Below are 22,041 nucleotides of genomic sequence, written 5' to 3'. Positions count from 1 at the left end.
GCATGTTGAATGTACCTCAGTTAGCTCAAAAACCTAATTTGCCTCCCATGCATTATCAGGCTTTTCTGATGTGTAAAATGAAATGTGGGCTCACTACTTCCAAGTGGCTTTATTATGCAGAGAGGCCAGAATACAGTCCATTTACTACTCAAGGTGCCAAAGCTGCTGCTTGTGATTTTACTTAATTGATAGACAAAGCATTGCGGGGTTGGAATTGTACAGTGCAATACAGAATCATAGAGCTAGAAATTCAATAGCTCCATTTTTTTTTAGGCATGCTGGTAACGATTTGTGACCAGCCCACACCGGTTCAGGTGGAGGTGGACAGCATGCAAACTTTAGTGTACCCGCTTCATCTGAATGATTGTACTGTTGGCCTGAACAGCTCCTGTATGGCTTTCACCTGCTCCACACTGCCTGTGGCCTCTGTGCTGTGCAGGCATCCCTACAGCATGGTTTGCAGACCCCATAATGCAGCCAGCCTGCCCTTCTTAATGGCTCATTCGGTGTTAAAGGGAGATGCACGCATGAACTGAAGGCATCTGGAAAGTCAGCTGGGAAGTAAGCAGGTCATCAGGGTGGCGCAGCAACCTGGAGGCTCTGGTGAGTGAGGTAGACTCTGGGGGGAGTGTTACTGTTCCCTGTTCCCTGGGTGGGTAGGAATCCAGTTAGGGCACCCAGGACATGGCAGCAGTGCTGGATTAAGTACAATGACTCCACAGGGATGTTCGAGGTGTTAGAATGCATTCTAACATGACACCTCCAACCCCGTGCCCCACCAACCTCCCACTTTTCTCAATGCACTTACTCTCCCAGCACTCACCCAGCAGCACTCCCTTGCGATCAGGTCTCAAGCCTAACATTTGCATTCTGCATTTGGCCAACATACACTTTTCAATGTCTCCCATCTCAGACGCACCTCTCAATGCAGGATTCGTACGAACGCATTAAGATTGCCAATACCACACAGCGTGATTCCACAGCTTTGTGATGCACGATGACGCTTGCTCCATTGTCAGCAGATGGCTCCACGTAATCCCCCACTACAGTGGCCAGAAGTTCGGTTTTGTACTGGACCATCCAGTTTGTAACTGCTCTGGCCACTGTGCTAGATGGCAGCATGAGTAGTACTTTTTTGCTTTAGCGCACTTACCTCAGTGAAGCACCACCTGGGGCCCTGTGCTTGACCCTTTCTTCACCTGCAGCTGCTTTGAAGTTACAAGGGCACAGAAAACAGTTTTTTTTTAATATTTTTACCCCACTTCCCTCCCTCCTTGTCCCTGGGATCGTGATTAAACTCCGAGCATAATGACAGGACAGTGACGTCACTCTGCACGTGGTGAGGTCACATACCTGACATGATGACCACTTTCCCCATGCGTTACAGCGGTGTCCAGTACTTGTGGTCTCTGGCATCAGTCACTCTACCTCCCCTCCCCTCCACTTCCCAAAGGTAACATTGCTCAGAAATTCGAGGAGAACCATTGAAATTCTAGGTCATTATTCTCTGGGCACATTATTCAAGACTTTGAAATAAACTGAATTAATCTGAAAGGAAATTATTGTCTGGAAATAAATAATATTTGTCTTTCATATTGAACCAGTAGTTATAGGAAAGTAGAAGTGAACTGTTGTGAACAGTAAATTAGGCTGCTATTGATATAAATATGCATAATTCTGATGTTTATTGATTTTGTTGTACATCATTAATAGAATTGATATTCAAAGCGTTTGTTGTGTTAATTCTGGACAGCTACAAAGGAAGCCCTCTGGTTAAAAATATTTTTAAAAAATCATTTAAAAATGAATCTTATATGTCCAAGGCTTTTTTTCTGACTGCTCATCCTGCTAGATCAGTCAAAGCCTATTCTGAAGACAGTACATTAGGTTAGGATATTTTTCTTTCATCTATGCAACTTCAGTTGGAACCTAGCCCAGACAAGCTGAATAAATTATGAAAGCTTTCTCTCCCTCTGCTCCCTTCTCCCTCTGTGAAATTAGAACGCGTATTCTCAACCCAGCTCCTAATGGCTGTATGCCTGTAGTACAAACCTGCCTGTTATTCAGCACTAATTGATGTTAATTAAGTAAACAAATAGATTTCCTGCACAGATGGAAATGAAGGAGGCAGCATTGAGGTTGGGATGAACATAGAGCATTATTCAATGTTGTAAAGGGAGCTTCACAGTGCACCTCCCCACGTTAGACCTGACTGAAAAGTAATTGATGCTAACACGGGCTCTAAGAATTTGAAAATACTCTGATCCTTAATGTTGGCATTGATGAACTGAATGAGTACATAACTTCACCAGCCTTTCAAAACTTAATTTTATCTTTCTGATGCAAATCTTGATGATCAAGATGACGATTATTAGCTTGTTGAAAGTGAGCACCATCCCATTTTTGGTTGTCAGGATCAGCATTGTCCAATCCTGGCTCTGGTGCAGTGTTGTTATTACATTAACATAAGAACAGACGTACACCACAGAATCACAGGATCGCTGAATTTTAATGGCACAGAAGGAGGCCATTCGGCCCACGGTGTCTGCACCAGCTCTCCAAATGAGCATCATGACCTGGTGCCATTGCCCCTGCCTTTTCCCCATACCCCTGTGCATTGTTTCTATTCAAATAATCATCTAATGCCCTCTTGAATGCAAACATACAAATTAGGAGCAGGAGTAAGCCACTGAACCCCCACCGAGGCTGCTGTGCCATTCGATTGGATCAAGGCTGATTTGATTGTAGTCTCCACTCCACATTCCTGCTGACCCCCAATAACCTTTCATCCCCTTGTTAATCAAAAAACTATCAAGCTCTGCCTTAAAAGTATTCAAAGACTCTACTTCCACTGCCTTTTGAGGAAGAGGGTTCCAAAAACACATGACTCTCTGAGAGAAAAGAATCCTCTTCACCTCTGTTGTAAATGAGCAATCTCTTATTTTTAAGTTGTGACCCCGGTTCTAGATTCTCCCACAAGAGGAAATATCCTCTCCATATCCACTCTATCAAGATCCCTGAGGATCTAAAAGGTCTCAGTCAGGTCACCTCCTACTCTTGTTATGGATTGTGATGGGAGGAGTGCACAGTTAATTCTAGCCCCACTTCTCCACAGGCCATAACAGTAGTCTAAATGTTTAAGTCACCCACAAAACTGGCCAATTGTTACTCTTTGATACTGTTATTCCCAGCATAAAATGACTCTAACCAGGCTTCTTCCAGTAAACATACAAAACATTGATTTATTATAAATCAAACTACTTTATAAAACAAATTAATAAATTGGTTAACATGCAAGTTGTGGTTTAAAAGGGTAATCATTTTTCCCTTTTTAACAAAAAACAGATATTCAAACCCCCCCCCCCACCACCCCACCACACACACACAAACACAAACAGGACAAAACAAACCCCTACAGAAGCTGGAGTAAGGGAAAGTTTATTTTAAAATTATATAATTTAAAGTGACCTTGTTCTAATGATCTAACAGAATTCTGCTCACAATAGGTCTGGAATTTCTTTCAGAAAGATTTGTTAGTGAAACTGTCTTTGTTGACTCTTAGTTATCACAACTTTTCAAACTTCCAAAATAAAACAGATGAGTTATCTTGATGAAACATTTCTGACAAAGGTTTAATACAAAGGTGGGCAGAGAGAGAGAGAGTCTTTTTCTTGCAGCCTGCTTCTAAGATACCCACACACTCTCTGAATCAAAGAATCAAATGTTCAGAGAATATTCTCTCAGGCCAGGTGTTTTCAACCAACCAGCAAAAGCCTATGGCCTGGCAACAGCAGTTCTTTGTTAACTTAGATATGCAAAGTGTCTCTTCCCTCACCAGCTGTTTCCCACTGGGCATCTATCTTGACCTGTGGGTTCCTTGACAAATGGCATATTCACAGCCCTGAATTCCTATTGCAAACTTCCAAAAATAACTCAGGAGGAACAACATCCAAAATTCAGTGTCCTTCAAATTTCCCGAAAATGGTTTCCTCACACTCTTCTAAACTCCAGTGAATGCAAGCCTAAGCTGTCCAACCTTTCCTCATAAGACAACTTGCCCACTTCTGGTATTAGTCTAGTAAAGCTTCTCTGAACAGCTTCCAATACATGTACATCTTCCCTTAAACACGGAGACCAGTACTGTACATAGAGCTCCGGATGTGCTCTTACCAGTGCCTTGTACAACTGAAGAATAACCTCCCTACTTTTGTAACTAATTTCCCTCACAATAAACAATAACATTTCATGAGCTTTAAAATTAAAGATGACTCTACTCCACCCCAACAGTATGACACAGCTCCCAACAATAATAACCTGTATTTATAAAGCGCCTTTAATATAATAAAATATCCCAAGGTACTTCATAAGTTTGACAGTGAGTTATGTAACAAGATATTAGGTCAGATTACCAAAAACTTGCTCAACGGGATAGGTTTTAAGGAGCATCTTAAAGGAAGTGAGCTGGAGAGTCGGAGAATTTTAGGAAGGGAATTTCAGAGTTTAGGGCCTTGGCAAGGAAGGAGGAGGCAAAGGGAGATGATTGGATGGTCTCAGTCTTAGTGACAAAGAAACCCCTAAACTGTTTTGCACTTATTTTTGGAGGTGAGTGTAGAGGAGACAGGGAGAGGCACTGAAGGAGAAGTTTGCAATAGATGAAAGAAGCCGGGGTTTATCTTTGCATCCTAGGGTGATCTTGGAATAGTGAGAGCAGGATCTGATCATGCTTTATGTGGTCTAGCTAGATCTGGCGATGGATGATTAAACCAGTTACCTGTCATATCCTTTCAAGTCTGCAACCTTTGGACTTGAGGCAACAGATATGGGGGTTGTACCAGGACGAATGGCCAGGGTGAGAGAGAGTAACTGTTTTATCGGGGACTAGGATCAAAGACAGAAGTAAGGGTTCAGCAAATTAGAAGCTGGAGAAATGTTGTGATTGACAGAGGATCAAAGGCTAGAGAGTTGGCATTTTGAACATTCAGCTATAAGTGAATTGGGGGATAAGCTTAGATACAGAAGGATGTAGGATTGGACTGTGGAAGGAGGATGCGGGTGGAGAGTGATGCAAGGCAGTGATCAGAGATGGTCTTTTCTGTAATTGATAGGATGGGAATAACAAGGCCACATGAGATGGCAAAGACAAGAGGGTGGTTGTGAATGTGGGCAGATGAGTTAATACAGAGGGAGGGATTTCAGGAGGGTAAGAGGGCAGCAAGTAGAGAGAACATGATGAGTTGAGATGGTGGTTGAAATCACCAAAGTTGAGAAATCAGAGGCTGAGGGAGGAAAGCAGTGATGATCTTGGTGAGATTTTGTTTTTGTGCTTTGGAGAGCAGTAGAGAACAAAAATTTTAAATGACCTATGAAGATCACTCCTTCCTGCACCAATGTAATACGTTTTTTTCTGGTTCTGACATTGACCATCCTGTGATCGCAGCAAATTCCAAGTGATGGGCAAGTTTGTGTTGTGGGCAGTAACCCAGACTGAAACTGCTCAAAGACATTCTGCACCAGGCCCTCCTGCCTAACAAATGGAAGAGGATTTAGTTTCCGATGGATTTGAGCGGGGTACCCTCGAGGTGAAAGGCCACGATCATACCCAGCTTTCATCCAAAATTTAATTGATATTGTTGTTCTGAATGACTGTACATAACATGGAATGAAAATAATGTACTGGCTGACCCTTTGAGAAGAGTGTTCAGGTTTTGGTGAATAAGTGGCTACACTTGAAAAACTAAAGTATATCTTCGGCTGTTTTGGGATATCCTGAATTTGTAAATGGCGTGTTTGTAAATACAAGTCTTTTTTATTCAAAGAGAAATATTTCTGTACCATTCTAGATCCTGTGATACCTGTTAGGGGAAGTGTGATCCTAGGTTTTGCATCATTGTGACCTCTTGAGTCTTTCATCATTTAAAAAGGAATTGTTCTTGGAAAATTGGCAACACCAACAGGGCTGGCATTTTTGCCCACCCCTTGGTGCACTGGGAAAGTGGTGATGAACCTTCCTCTTAAACCGCTGCAGTCCTTGTGAGGATGATGATCCCCTAATGGTGTGAGGCAGGATAGAGACCCAAAAGAGATAAAGGAAAGTCAGAAAATTGAACTTGTCGGTGATGGTCTTCCCACAACGGGTCTGATTTTCTTTGGTGAGAGAGATCATGGAGGGAGCATGGTACTGTAAAAGTAGATAGCTGAGTGAAAAGGTCAAATATTTATGATCAAATGTATAGTTACAACAATAACTTGTATTTTTATAGCTCCTTTAGCTCCTTTAATGTAGTAAAACATCCCAAGGTGAACAGGAGCTTTATCAAACAAAATTTGGCTCTGACCCATGTAAAGGGATATTAAGACAGTTGTCCTAAAGCTTTCCAAAGAGATAGGTTTTGAGGCCGGTCTTCAAAGTTGAGGGAGAGATGGCAAGGTTTAGGGAAGGGTTCCAGGACTTAGGACCCAGGCAGCCGAGGGCAATGGTGGAGAGGTGGAAATTGGAGATGCATAGGAGGCCAGGATTGGAAAAGCCTAATGTACAATATGAGTATTAGCATGTTAACCTGACATGTTCCATCTTGGGAAGTATTTCCAATTATCTGCTGATGACAGGAAAATGTGGAACACTGTAAAATGGATGAACAGATACCGACTTCAATGAAGCAGTCTGCTCTTCCATCAAACATATGAGGAACGTTTGAGGACTCTGGGTCTATACTCGATGGAGTTTAGAAGGATGAGGGGGGGATCTGATTGAAACTTACAGAATACTGAAAGGCCTGGATAGAGTGGACGTGGGGAAGATGTTTCCATTAGTGGGAGAGACTAGTTTATCCTCATCTCTGTTCTAAAAGGTCTTCCCTTTACTCTGAGGCACAGCCTCAGAGTAAAGGGAAGACCTTTTAGAACAGAGATGAGGATAAACTTCTTTAGCCAGAGAGTGGTGAATCTGTGGAATTCATTGCCACAGAAGGCTGTGGAGGCCAAGTCATTGAGTGTATTTAAGACTGAGATAGATAGGTTCTTGACTGGTAAGGGCATCAAAGGTTACGGGGAGAAGGTGGGAGAATGGAGTTGAGAAACTTATCAGCCATGATTGAATGGCGGAGCAGAATCGATGGGCCGAATGGCCTAATTTCTGCTCCTAAGTCTTATGGTCTTATGGTCTAAACCATACACCAGGCTGGTGATAGCAGTCTGGCAAAATTGACTCTTATATGTCAGCACATGCATTGGTGTATTAGCCACGGATGTCAAAGGTAATAATTCTGGGCGAGAATGGATACTCTGCAAAAGCACTGATGTTCATTTGCTGATGCTGTACATACAGGCTTGTATAAGTGTTGTGACTACACCTCTAACTTTTCTGTTAGGCATTCAATTGTTCACAATCAGTGGGGTTGCCAGATACCACACCCTCAGCTTTGTAAAACTGTGACCTACGCACCAGATTTCAGGGAAATTGAGTTGGCACAGACGGCGACTGACACGGAATCACAGGCTGTAGGTTGATACCAGGACTTTGAGGGTTAAATTATGAGGACAGGTTGCATAAGCTTGGCTTGTATTCTCTTGAGTATAGAAGACTGAGGGGAGAAATTTACGCCTCTGCTTCGTTGGGGGATGGGGCTGTAAAATGCGGTGAGACATTCTAAACCCCATTAACTGCAGCGGGAATGTAAAATCCTGCCCTGAGAATTTGATCCAATCGAAGTGTTTAAAGTGTTAAAAGAATTTGATAGGGTGGATACGGTGAAAGTATTTCCCCTTGCGCGCAAATGAAGAAGCGTTGGGGGTGTACAATCTTCCCTTCAGAACTAGGATACTCCAGATGGAAATCAGGAGGATCCTTTTCACACAAAACATGACAGAAATCTGAAATTCTCTCCAGAAGCTTTGTGGATGATGGGGGACAATTAAATTTTCAAGACTGAGATACATTTTTTTTTTCAGTAAGGCTATCAAGGGATTTGCAGCAAAGGTGATCAAAATGGAATTAGGTACTGATCAGCCATGAACCACCTGAATAGCATAATCGGGTTGAGGGGCTGAATGGCCTCCTCTTATTCCGAAAGTTTCTCAGGTGAGAATTTTGGCAGAGCCTCGCTAAAACGGGCATGCTTTGGAGAGATGGCCACACCACCTTGGTTACTGACTGTCTGACCCACACTAACCATAAGTGGGGAAGTTGATGGGCGGGCACGCTTCCAATCGGTGCCCCCGATCGGAGGCGCAGCGCCATTTTATGTGGGCAGGCCAATTAAAGCCCACCCAGCGTGATGTCCGCAGGGAAACGCTATGCGCTCCCTGTGCGGGTGGGGGGAATTTCTAAACCTGAGAGTGGGCTCTTTCACACATGCACACGAAATAGCGCACTCATTGCCATGAGGCTAGGTGCAGCCTCAGGGAGATCAGCTCTATGTGCAAAAATATTAAAAATAGAAAAAAAAATCCCTTACATGAACCCTCATGTGACAATGTCACACGAGTTGGGACCTGTTCATAATTTCCAACAACACTTTATTAACAAAAACAGAATTGCCTGGAAAAACTCAGCAGGTCTGGCAGCATCGGCGGAGAAGAAAAGAGTTGACGTTTCGAGTCCTCATGACCCTTCGACAGAACTTGAGTTCAAGTCCAGGAAAGAGCTGAAATATAAGCTGGTTAAAGGTGTGTGTGTGGGGGGCGGAGAGATAGAGAGACAGAGAGGTGGGGGGGGGGGGGGGGGGGTGTGGTTGTAGGGATTCTTCTCCGCCGATGCTGCCAGACCTGCTGAGTTTTTCCAGGTAATTCTGTTTTTGTTTTGGATTTCCAGCATCCGCAGTTTTTTTGTTTTTAACACTTTATTAAAATGTTTTAAAACACTACATAAGACCTCATCCCGCCGGTGGATGAGGTTTCATGTTTCATCTATTTGTTGCCGGGGCTCCTGGCCGACCCGACAACATTAAGGTCGGACGGGCAGGTCCTTTAATTACTTTAATTGATCTGTCAATGGCCTCAATTGGCCATTGACAGGTTGGTGGGCCCGCAGCTGATTTCGCTGTGCCCCCGACTTCCTGAAAGTTTAAAGGGGGCGCGGTGATGTCGGGGGTTCCGCCCGATGATGTCCTGCGTCATTTTACGCGTCGGTGAGTGGGCACCACCCCCCCACCCCCCACCCCTGCTCGCCCACGATAAAACCCTGCCCATAGAGTCTCATTGTCAAAACTGGAATCTCACAAAAAGGCCTAGGAGAGGATATTTAGCTCGTTGGGTGGGCAGGCGCCCGACCCGGCCGAGTGTATCAGGGCAACACAGTGACATTGGGCAAGCGTCCCAACATCGTCACGCACTCGCCCGACACATCGGTCGGCACTGGAGTTGGCAGCACACCCGCCGACAATCGAAAGACCATTAAAAAGGTCATTGAAAGAAAATTCTCATTGCCCATCCAACCTTGGCGGGCAGGCGAAAAGGCCGAGTGGCCGGGGCATCATTTCGGAAATTTCACCCACGGGCGGGATGAGGTTTCCAATAGCAAGTTGAAAATTAAATTAAAGATTTTAAATTTAGTTGATGACATGTCCCTGCTCATGTGATAGGGTCACGTGAGGGGACGTACTTTATCACGTTTCAGAAATCTTTTATCTTCTTTTGTTTCGAAAACTGTTCGCCTCCCTGAGACCCCTCACACCCCCACCACAGACAGCGCTGAGCGCTGCAGCGCACGTTTCACACTGGGTGGGCCTTAAAAGGCCCGCCAGTGTGTAATCATGGTCCAGCCCCCGACGAGGGCAAAAATCCTCACCCTAATTGATTTTAATTTCATCAATAGCAATGAATCCTTCAGCGTTACCAGCATACTTGCTGCACTTCCAGCACTGACATTCTCACACTCCTGTGAGAGAAAATTGATGCAAGATCTGAAAATATTGACCCATAATCAACACAGCTAAATTAAAAACTTCAACCCTTTGAAAAGAGGCAGGAGTGAAATGGGTCATCACAGAGTGACAATGATCAAATATCTGGAAGCTTCCATCAACACTTAGCAACATTGTGTTGCCTAGCAGTGGGTTTAACTGAGCAGCACATGGGAGAAAATTGATATGTCTCGTATCTTTGACCTTTCCACCTGCTCTTAGTGATGTTGGCTTCGGATCCCATTGCATTGTAGGGTATGGCCTAGTTGATTACATCTGTCCATGCCGTTTAAAGGTCAAGCAAAGAAACAAAGACACGTTGGACAGGAAGAGGCCCTGTCATCCTTCATCGAAGCTGAGCCTGTCTCGAGGACAAATCCCATTAACCTGCTGACCCTGCCCCCACAACCCACCACAACCCACAAAAGTATCCTGGAAGATTTTTTTTTTTTTTGTGTGGCTCTAACCAGTGATTTAAAAAAAAACAATTAAGTGAAACGTAATGGAGGCAGGTTCAATCGAGGCCTGCAGGTCAGAATTGGATTATTATCTGAAAAAGAAGAATGAGCAGAGTTACCGGGAGAGGGGGGGTGGTGGGGGGTTGGTGGTTGGTGGAAGCAGGGGAATAGCTCTTTGTGAATGGTTCCCTCAGAGAGATCGGACAGACACAACAGGTCAAGTGGTCAAATAGCCCCCTTTGGTGCTGTAATAATTCTGTCATTTTGCAATTTTGTCAGAAACCAAGGGTGGAATTTTCCATGCCACCCCCCCCCCCCACCACCACCCCCAATGGCGGGCTCCCCCTGGGGTGGGGCCAGCATGCCATTGAAATCTCCATTCACATCGGCGGGACCAGAAGACGTGAGGGGCTGGGAAATTCCGGCCATAATTCATGCGTTACCACCAATTACAGCAAGAAGAGACTCCAGGGTCCATCAAATCTGTACTACAAAACTGTAATTCCCCGCGCAACAAAATATCTACCCTCCCCACTCCCGCCAGAGGCCATGTGGTCATCTGGGCGATGCGAGCCAACCAATAAGGACCCGGACGAATTTAGGAAAAAGAAGGTCTTGGAAATTCTTCTCTGGTCCCTCTACAGGATCGCAAGCCGTTGGTAGATCACAATCGAATTCCCTCTTGAATGCCTCGATTGAGCGTGCCTCCACCACATTCTCAGGCAGTGCATTTCAGATCCTAACCAGTCGCTGTGTGGAAAAATTTCTCCTTACGTGCTTTCACCAACGCTACGTTGGCCAATTCTCTTAAATTGGTGCCCTCTCATTCTCAATCCTTCCACCAGTGGGAACAGCTTTGGGCTGTCTCCTCTGTCCAGACCTCTCATTGTTTTGAATACATCCTAATCAAATCTCCTCTCAATGTTCTCCTCTCCAAGGAAGGCAGACTCAACTTCTCTAATCTACCCACTTAACTGAAATTAATCACGTCTAGAACCATTCTCGTGAATCTTTCCTGCACTCTCTCTGACCTCCACATTTTTTCTAAAGCGTGGCACCCAGAACTGGATTAATACACCAGCTAAGGCCGACCCAGTGTTTGATACAGGTTTTACAAGCTCCTTGCTCTTGTCTCTATGCCCCTATAAATAAAGGCCAGGATAATGTATGCTTTACAAACTGCTATCTCAACCTGCCCTGCCACCTTCAAAGACTTATGCACATATACTCTCACGTCCCTCTGCTCCTGCATCCTGTTAGAATTGTATCTGTTATTTTATATTGTCTCACAGTGTTCTTCCTACCAAAATGAATCACTTCCCACTTCACTCCATCCACCACTTGTCCACCCACTCCACCAACTTGTCTTGATCTCTTTGAAGTTCCGCACTGTCCTCCTCAAAGTTCACGATGCTTCCAAGTTTTGTATCGTCTGCAAATTTTGAAATTGTGCCCTGTGCACCAAGGTCTAGGTCATTAACATATATCAGGAAAACAAGGGTCCCAACACTGGCCCCTGGGGAACCCCACTACAAACCTTCCTCCGGCCTGAAAAACATGCATTAATCACTACTCTCAGCCAATCTTCTATCCATGTTGCTACTGTCCCTTCTATTCCATGAGCTATTCTTTAGCTCCTCAAAATATACCTTTCCTGTTTTTTTAAAATGAATGAGGAAGGCTCATCTAAGGCAGAATGTCAGTGATGATGCTCAATTTGCTTGAACACTAGGGCCAATGGTCTTTTGTGGCTCTGTATATTTCTGCTGATGTGGTTTCGAAAAAGCATTTGGTATTACATTTGAACCATAACTCATTCAACAGGCAGATGAAGATTTGCTAATATTATTAATACATTATGAAGCTTTTGTTCCTGTGATCTGAACCTGGCACCAACTAATGGAAATTGCCACCCAGCGATGAGAGAATTTGAATTTTATGTATCGTGCTTATCAAGTCCCCGCACATAAACTTGCATCTTTATTTTTTTATTCGCTTATGGGATGTGGGCATCGCTGGCTGGGCCAGCATTTATTGCCCATCCCTAATTGCCCTTGTTCAGAGGGCATTTAAAGAGTCAACCGCATTGCTGTGGGTCTGGGGTCACATGCAGGCCAGACCAGTAGATTTCCTTCCCTAAAGGGCATTAGCGAACCCGATGGGCTTTTATGACAGAAGCCAATAGCTTCACGGTCAGCATCAGACTTTTAATTTCAGGTATCATACTGAGTCCAAATGCCACCAACTACCATGGAGGGATTTGAACTCAGGTCCCCAGAGCCTTACCCTGGGTCGCTGGAACACTAGCCAGTGACGATATCTCTCTGCCACCTCATCCGCATAAAAGCAAAAGCAAAATTCTGCGGATCCTGGAAATCTGAGATAAATGAAAAAAAACACACAACACACTGGAAATGTTCAGCAGGTCAGGCAGTGCCTGTGGAGGGAGGAACTGAATTAATGGGCAGGATTTCTTGGGTGGTCGGACAGGCCCAGTTGCGCCCGGCGAAATGGTCCCACCGCCCGGGATGGGCTCTCGACCCCTGTTTCACACTGGCTGGCCTTTAGCGAAGAGAGGGAGCTGTCTCAGGGAGCTGAGGAGCTGTGGATTCAGGAATGAAGATTTTAAAAACGATAGAAACATGTCCCCACATGTGACTCAGTGACATGGGCAGGGACCTATTGAAAATGAGGCTTAAAAGTGTTTATTTTCTTCTTGATTACTGTTGGGAGCCGCATCCGGGCCGGTGGGTGACATCATCTAAAACATACAAAGGCCACCCGGCACATTCGCCTGCCCACCAACTGAAAGGTCAGCGAAAACTAAGTTTAACTTAACTGATTAAGGGCCTTAATCGGCCTCTTAATTGTCGGCGGGCGCGATGCTGACCCTTGCGCCACTGGCCAGCCGAAGGATCGCGAGACACTCGCCTGACGCCCCCCGGGCGTGATTTTACGCCCGATCGGGTCTGGCGCACGGTCTGCGGCTGTAGGGTGTAAAATCCTGCCCAACGTTTCAGCTCGATAACCTTTTGTCAAAAACAGAAAGAAGTCAGTGATTTTAGCAGTTTATAAGCGACCCGGAAGGGGAAAAGGAAAACCGGTAAATAAGAATACTGGTCCGAATTGGCCTTGCTACACCTTAAAATGGAACACCAGCAAAAACTGGGAAATGGGAGCAACGGTCCGAGCTGTTGTTTCTTTCTGGGAAGTTCAGAGCCAGGGGTAACAGGAGACAGGGAAAAAACAAAATGGTAAGCCCTGTGACTTCCTGCAGTAAGACACCCCAAGGCACTTCACAAGAAGAGATTAGTAAACAACATTTGACGCTGAATCACATGAGGTGACACCTGGGCAGGTGAACAAAGATCCGGTTAGAGAGGTGGGTTTGGAGGAGCGTCTGAAAGGAGGAGAGACGGGTGGAATGGTGGCCAGGTTTGGGGAGGGAATTCCGGAGCAGTTTGCGGAAGGCAAGGCCATCAATGGCGGAGCGAATAAGATTGGGGACGCTCGGGAGGTCAGAATTGGAGGAATGTGGAAGTTGCAGAGGCCGCTTACTGCAACAGGGAGGGGTGCGGCCATGGAGGGATTTGGAAACAAGGATGAGGATTTTATGATTTAAGCATTGCTGGACAGGTGTGATGGGTGAACAGGTCTTGATACAGTTTTAAGATTGGGCAGGAGGATTTTGGATAAGCTTGTTTATGGAAGGTGGAATATCAGCCAGGAATGCATTAGAATAGTCAATCCAGAGATTAAAAAAAGCATGGAAGAGAGTTTCAGCAGATGATGAGCTAAGGCAGGGGAGCAGAGTGAGGCAAAGTATTTCACATCCATAGATTAGCTTTGAAGGATAGTCACGGTGATGCAGGAGAATGCAATAAAGTTCCGCAGCGGTGAGATCAGTCATCAAGGTTCCATCACAATGAGATCAGTGACCAAGCTGCTCTGTTATTTAATAGCATTGTCTTTGTGGGAGTGACAATGAGAGATCTTCAACGAGGGGTCTTGGTCTATTAATTCTAGTGCATGATCAAAAAAATTAGCACGGCCAACAAATCATTTGGTATTACACTGAAGAACCTTTGTTATTCATTCACGGAATGCAGTGGAAGTTCAAGGGATGATTTGATCAAAGTTTTCTAGATATTAAGAAGAACTGATAGGATAGAGAGGGAAACTATTTCCGTTGGTTGGGGGGGGGTCTGGGACTAGGGGACAGAGTCTAAAAATTAGAGCCAAGGTTTTCACAAGTGAAGTTGGGAAACATTTAGACACACGGAAGGTGGTAAAAGTTTGGAACGCAAGTGGCAGTTCATGTCAGGTCAATTGTTAGTTTTAATACTGAGACTGGTAGCTTTTTGTTAAGTATTAAGACTTTTTGGGTACAGATGGGTATATGGGGCAGGATTTTCCCCTTGTCGGGGGTGAAGTTGAAGTGCGGGCACACACAGGCGCGCCTCCGATCGGCGCCCCCCCCCATCGGGGGCGTGGTGCCAATTAAGGCCCGCCCAGTGTGACGTCCGCACGGAAGCGCTATGCACGCCCTGTGCGAGCGGGGGTGGGGGGGAGGGAACCCCCAAACCCGAGAGTGCGCTCTTTCACACCTGTGCACTCATCTCCCTGAGGCTAAGTGCTGCCTCAGGGGGATCACGTCTACTGTCAGAAATATTAAAAATAGAAAAAAAATACCCCTGACATGTCCCCTCGTGTGACACTGTAACAAGAGTCGGGACGTGTCCATAATTTAAAAAAAACTTTAATAACATTTTTTAAAACCTACATGAAACCTCATCCCGCCTGTGCTTTTTCCAATTCCCACTAGAGCACCCAGTCTACCCGCCAGCCTTAAGGTTGGACGGGCAGGTCCATTAATTCATTAATTAGTTTAATGACTCTGTCCATGACCTCAATGGGCCATTGACAGGTTGGGGGGAGCACAGCTGATTCTGCTGCACCCCCCACCCACTTGAAAATTTAACTAGGGCGCGGTGACATCGGGAATTCTGCCGGACATCACCGCGCATCATCAGGTTAAGCGTCGGTGAGCGGGCCCCGCCCACCTCCCCCCCCCCCCCCCCCCCCCACCTCCCACCACTCCCCCCACCACCCCGGCTTGCCGACAGGAAAATCCTGCCCATGGAGTTGGATCGTAGACCAGCAACGATCTCGTTGAAGGCACAACAGGCTCAAGGGGCTAAATGGCCTCCTCCTGTTCCTCTCTTCTGAGATGGGCTTTTGCCCATCCCTATTTGCCTTTGATAAGGTTGTGGGGTGTCTTCCTCTTGAATGGCTGCAGTCTGCATGGTGAAAGGACATTACTATTAGGCACCGAACGATATTGATACAAGGCATCAGCTTCAGTCAGAGGTAGAAGATTGCAGACTCAAATCCCACTCCAGTGGGCAGGCAGAACCTTGGCTGCACTGTCGGCGGTGAGATTTTTTCAAATGCAACATCAATCCAAGTTTCAGGTGGATGTTAAAGTTCCCATGGCGATATTTGAAGAAGTTCCATGGCTAATTCTCCCTGGTGTTTGAGTCAAGATCGAAAAGAGGCACTTTGGCCATTAGCACGTTGCTGCTTGTGGGACTTTACTGCAAGGGAGTGAGTGTGCAGCTGCATTATAATTTACAGCAGTGACTACACTTCAAGAGTGCTTCGTGGGCAGTGCAGTGCCTTGGGACCTCCTGAGGTCAGGGAAGGCAACACATGAAAACAAGTCTCGCCTTTACCACACGGCAAGAATAAATCAACTGCATTTTTGACCGGTGCGGACATGCTAACTCCGTATCCTAGCAACAGTTGGGAAAGAATGGTGACCGTGTGGCAGCCATTTGCATTTGCCAGCTCCCATCCAGCGCCACAACTCTTTCTTCTAATTCGTTCATGGGGTGTGGGTATCACTGGCTGGGTCAGCGTTTATCGCCCATCCCTAACTGCACCCCAGAGGGCGATTGAGAGTCAACCACGTTGTGGAGGGGGTGTGGGGGTCTGGAGTCACATGAAGGCCAGACCAGGTAAGGGTGCCACATCTCCTTCCCTAAAGGGCATTAGTGAACCGGATGGGTTTTTATAACAATCGTAATGGTTCCGTGGTCATCATCAGGCTTTTAATTCCAGATTTTTATTGAATTCGAATCCCACCATCTGCCGTGGTGGGATTCGAACCCAGGTGCCCAGAGCGTTACCCTGGGTCTCTGGATGACCAGCCCAGTCACAATACCGCGATACCACCTGCTCCCCACAAATGTGAGAAAAGGTGAGGCCCCATTTTGAGGTGAAAGGATCCACCTGAAATGATGACCCGATTTTCTTTCTCAGGTACTAACCCGCTATGCATATCTAACACCTTCTGAGTTATTTCGATAACCTTTTGGCAAATTCATTCATTTTAGGGCTGGATTTTACGGCCGGCGAGCAGAGGTGGTGGGGGGTGGGGGGGGTGCGGGGGGTGGTGGGGTTGGGGCCTGGGGTGGAACTCCCAATGTCACCCCGCGTCATTTCTTTTTTCAGGTCGGTGGGGGTGCAGCCAAATCAGCTTCACGCCCGCCGACCTGTCAATGGCTAATTGAGGCCATTGTAAAAGTCATTAGCATCATTAATGGACGTGGGCGGCAGGACAGGAGCCCTGGCGGGCTTCAGATAAAGCGTAAAACCTCATCCACGGGCAGGATGAGGTTTCATGAGGGTTTTTAAGTATTTAGTAAAGGTTTCAGTAAAAGTGATGGACATGTCCCAGTTCGGGTGACAGTGTCACATGGGGGGACATGTCAGGGGAAATCAGTTCTGTAGAAGGGTCATGAGGACTTGAAACGTCAACTCTTTTCTTCTCCGCCGATGCTGCCAGACCTGCTGAGTTTTTCCAGGTAAATCTTTTTATCGTTTGTTTAACAGTTTTTAATTGGGAGCCGATCTCCCTGCGGCAGCACTTAGCCTCAGGGAGATGAACGCTCTCTTACGCAAGCATGCACGAACGAGCACATTCCCGGCTGAGGGAAGCTCCCCCCACCCGCACAGGGAGCGCACAGCACTTCCTGGCGGACATCCCGCTGGGCAGGCCTTACTTGGCCCACCCATGTAAAATGGCAGCGCGCCCCCAATCGGGGGCACCGATCAGAGGCGCGCCTGCCCACACCTGCTCCCGCACTTCCCCCCACCCCCCAATGGGGGGAACATTTTTCCCTACGTTACAATTATTTCTGTCAGGATAGGTATGAGGTATTACTATTATTGGATTGAGATATTTTGTGTTCAAAAGGCACTTAAGAGCTGATTTGGGTTTGATTTGTTTGGGGAATTTGGACAAATTCTCTTATAGACCATGTGGGCCTGCGGTTCCCAGGTAATTTATTTTGGTGCAATAGTGGGTATGTCATAGCTGAAAGGAACTTTAGAGCCTATGTCAGATATGCCAGAGTTAATACCGGTTCTAAAATACTCGTGAAATTCCAGTCGGCTTGACTCCTCACAAAAGATGCTCCCGCACATCCCTTCTCAAAGTGGCAGAAGTGTCCAGATAGTGAAGGCCAATCTCCACTGTTTACGGCCTAGAATTTCCCCTGATTGATGTGGTCGAGTGCCTTCAGTTAGCTGGGTGACCTCTGCCTCTTGCCCCCTATCCCCACCCACCCCACCCCACCCCACATTGCCCACCCGACTCCTATTACGCACAAATCTCTAACCCTGACCTTGGCGCTACGCTCTTTTCACTGTAGCGTCATAGGATGATCCCAGCAGCTGGGGAATCTGAGCTGAAAGTCACTGTGCGGCTTGAGCAGTGATAGTGCAACAGGAGGTGAGAGGTCATGCCCCAGAGACTTGACCCGAGGACATTATGCTCCTGAGCTAAGAGCTCTACCCAATGAGTCGGCGCAGAGGATCAGCCAGATATTGAGCAGCTGCAGTCTTGCCTCCTCCATGCGAAAGAATTTCAAATGATCACGAAGGAAATGCTTTGCACAGATTAGGCTGTTGCCAAATGCACAAGGTACCCAATTAAACTAACTCTTCATGTGGCAGGACATTAGACTGTCAGCTTGTTCCTGGCATAATTTGAATAGTCTACATACGGAAGAACCAATTTATTCTAAAAGGGAAGCAGCAGCAAGACTGGACTGCAGAGAGCACCACAACAATTAAGAAAAGAAAGAAATTAATACATTTCCATTTCACACAAACCACCTTCAGAGGGAGATCGTGCAGCTAACAGCTTCTCATCTTCTTCACTGGTATTGCTGTGACTAATTTAAAGATCATAAAATTCAGTGTTCCCTTTGATGCACATACAGCATGTGGTGGGTGAGGGGATAGGTGGGGGGGCGGGTGGTGGCTGCTAGATTCACTGGTCTCCTATTTCCCCTGTCTCAGGGAAACACGGTGGGAGGGGGTGCAGAGGAGGAGGAGGAGGGGTCCTGCAGCACGCTGAGAATCCCAGCCCAGTGAAAACTTCCCGCTCCACCAGCCCATTGCCGATCTGGACAGCTCAGTCAGAATAAGGGCCAATCATTTAGAGGCTGGAGAATTGGGTTGTCAATCCTGGAGGGTTTGTCACATGATCTCCCACTTACCACTCGCCACTCTATTCAAACAACTTTCGTTCCCTCATTTCCAATACATCTATTGGATACAACCCCATTTTCTTAATTTAGGATGTGCCTTTTTGTAATTCATTCGTTCACAGGATCTGAGTGTTGTGAACAAGGCCAGCATTTATTGCCCATCCCTGATTGCTCTTGAGAAGGTGGTGGTGAGCTGCCTTCTTGAACCGCTGCAGTCCCTGTGGTATAGGTACACCCACTGTGTTTTAAAGGAGGGAGTTCCAGGATTTTGACCCAGCGACAGTGAAGAAACAGTGCTGTATTCCCACGTCAGGATGGTGAGTGGCTTGGAGGGGAATTTCCAGGTGGTGGTGTTCCCATGGGCCAAATCACCCAGGGAGTGAGCAATCACTCCCTGATTGCAATTCTGCTCCTATTTTTTTGCACAGCACTGGAGCTCCACATTTCTGGCCTCATAGATCCCTCTTCCCCAGTAGTCCTCCGAGTGCCGGGGAGCTCGTCTGAACCTGCCTCCTCCTGCTGTGGACCCATGTCCATGTGGTGACCACCAGACTGTGAACCCGAACCTGCTCTAGATCTGGGCCCCACTGAGGTGTGTGTCTCTGCGCTGGTGGAGGGTGTGGGTAAGCGCTGTGATGGGTCTTCCAGGCTGCTTATTTCCAGCTCTTCACTGGAGGAGGTTTCCTCTTGGCTGGAGGTGAGGATGTGGATGGAGCTGAGGGACTGATTGGCTGAGGGTGTTGGTCGCTTGGTAGAGCTCCCTGTGAACCGAAGTATAGATCGTCAGTGCATGGCAGCAGAGTCAAAAACAGGGGAGAGAGCACTCACAGTTGTGTTGAGGGAGGGATGGTGTGGTGCTGAATCCTCACGTGGTGTTCACTGCCAACCTCACCTTCACTGTAGGCATGATCCATGTCCTCACCAGTCAGCGTGCTGGCACACTCCTCAAAGTGAGTGAGGGGCCCAATGTGGGACATTCCACTCCTGATCTGGGACCTCTCCCTGCTGTTGTGAACCAGTTTCTCCTGCATGAAAACAGATGGAAAGAGCATGAGCAGGACACATGACACTGGGTGGAATGTTTGTGTGGTGAGTGGAGACATGGCTGGGATGAGGACATGAGCTCAAGAGGAAATGACCCTGATGGAGATGTGAGGGTGTGTGTGAGAGTTAGTGGTGTTGTCGCCTGAGGTGTGAGATCCCTCTGGATGCGTGATGGATTTGTGAGTGTGCGAGTTGAGAGTGATGAGAAGAGTGAATTACCCAAGTGGAATGGATGAGATCATTCATCCCCTTTCAACACTGGGTGGTTGTCCTCTTTTGCAGGGCATTGGTGCTGACCAGCGCTACCACCGCCTCCCATGCTGGACTTGTCACCTTGCTTGCTAGTCTTCACCCAGAGCAGGGGGTAGAGGACATCGTGAAGGGCCTACACGGCATCCAAAAGGCATTCCACGAACACGGCACTGAACCGGGAGGAGGATATAGTCTCCTGGCCTTTTGGGGCCATATCTTCAGTGCAGCAGTCCTGGGCTGGAAGCGCTGGAGAGGTGTGGGCACGGCTGTGCTTTAGATATGGTGCCCGGCTTGAGGAAGAGGCGAGGGTGAAGGCGTGGCTGGCGAATCGGTGGCTGCCTGCCTGTGAATCAGCGTGTTTCCTGGGAATGGATGATGAATGAGGCGGGATTGGGACAATACGGTGTGAAGTGCCGCCATTGCAGGTAAAACATTCTTTTCCCCACCTGCCTGTGTGCTTAGTGCAAAGCTGGGACAATCCTGCCCGTTTTTTTTCTTCCTGCCTAACGTTTTCTGGGTAATCCAGGTTGGTGAGTTGGACTGTTCGAAGCCTCCGACTCTAATTCAGAGTTGGAGACCTTTACGGAGGGTTCCAGACATATGGGGAATTGCCCATTGAAAGTTGAAACTTCCTGGGCAATTCCAGTGGAATGTTTGCACCTGGACTTCCGAGCGGCCGTGCCCATTGCATCTTCCCGGGTGCCTCTGGTGCACGACCATTCGGAGACCGGAATATCGGGGCCCATCTTCTGAAAAGGTCGAGAGCGAGAGAGGCACAGGTTTAAAATAATTGGCAAAGGAAGCAAGAGCGATGCGAGAGAAAGCTTTTTTCATACAGCGAGTGGTTAGGGTCTGGAATGCGCTTCCTGAGAGTGTGGTGGCAGCACGGTTAATGGAGGGATTCGAGAGGAAATGAGATGATGACTTGAAAAGAACTAATCTGCAGGGTTCGAGGGAGAAAGGCAGGAGAATGGGGCCTCGGTGAAATGCTCATTTGGAGAACTGGTGCAGATAGGATGGGCTGAATGGCCTTCTGCTGTAACAATTCCGTGACATGCGTCTGCTACCCTTGGGTGGTAAAGGTGAGGATTTGGAATGTGCTGTGGAAAGGAGCTTGGCAAATTGCTGCAGTGCACCTTGTAAATCGGACACACTGCTGCCACTCTGTGTCGGTGGTGGAGGGAGTGACTGTTTATGGATGTGGTGCCAATCAAGAGGGCTGCTTTGTCCTGGATGGTGACCAGATTCTCAAGGCTTGTTGGAGCTGCACTCATCCAGGCCAGTGGGGAGTGCTCCATCGCACTCCTGACTTGTGCCTTGTAGATGGTGGGCAGGCTTTGAGGACTCAGGAGGGACGTGATGCTACAGGGTCCTAGTGAGACCACATTTGGAATACTGTGTACAGTATTGGTCACCTTATCTAAAGAAGGATGTAAATGCATTGGAAGCAGTTCAGAGAAGGTTTACCGGACTAATAGCTGGAATGGGTGGATTATTTTATGAGGAAAGGTAGGACAGACTAGGCTTGTATCCACTGGAGTTTAGAAGAGTAAGAGGAGACTTAATTGAAACGTATAAGATCCTGAGGGGTCTTGTCAGAGTGGATGTGGAGAAAATGTTTCCTCTTGTCCAAAAACCTAGAACTGGGGGTCACTGTTTAAAAATAAGGGGTCACCCATTTAAAACAGAGATGAGATGAAATGTTTTCACTCAGAGGGTCATGAGCCTTTGGAACTCTCTTCCTGAAAAGGTGGTGGAAGCAGAGTCTTTAAATATTTTTAAGGCAGAGGTGGATAGATTCTTGGTAAGCAAGGGAGTGATAGGTTA

Source organism: Carcharodon carcharias, chromosome 8, assembly GCF_017639515.1.
Source record: "Carcharodon carcharias isolate sCarCar2 chromosome 8, sCarCar2.pri, whole genome shotgun sequence".
In the NCBI taxonomy this organism is placed as follows: Eukaryota; Metazoa; Chordata; class Chondrichthyes; order Lamniformes; family Lamnidae; genus Carcharodon; species Carcharodon carcharias.
The sequence above is the reverse complement of the archived record's forward strand: the minus strand, read 5'-3'. Positions refer to the sequence as shown.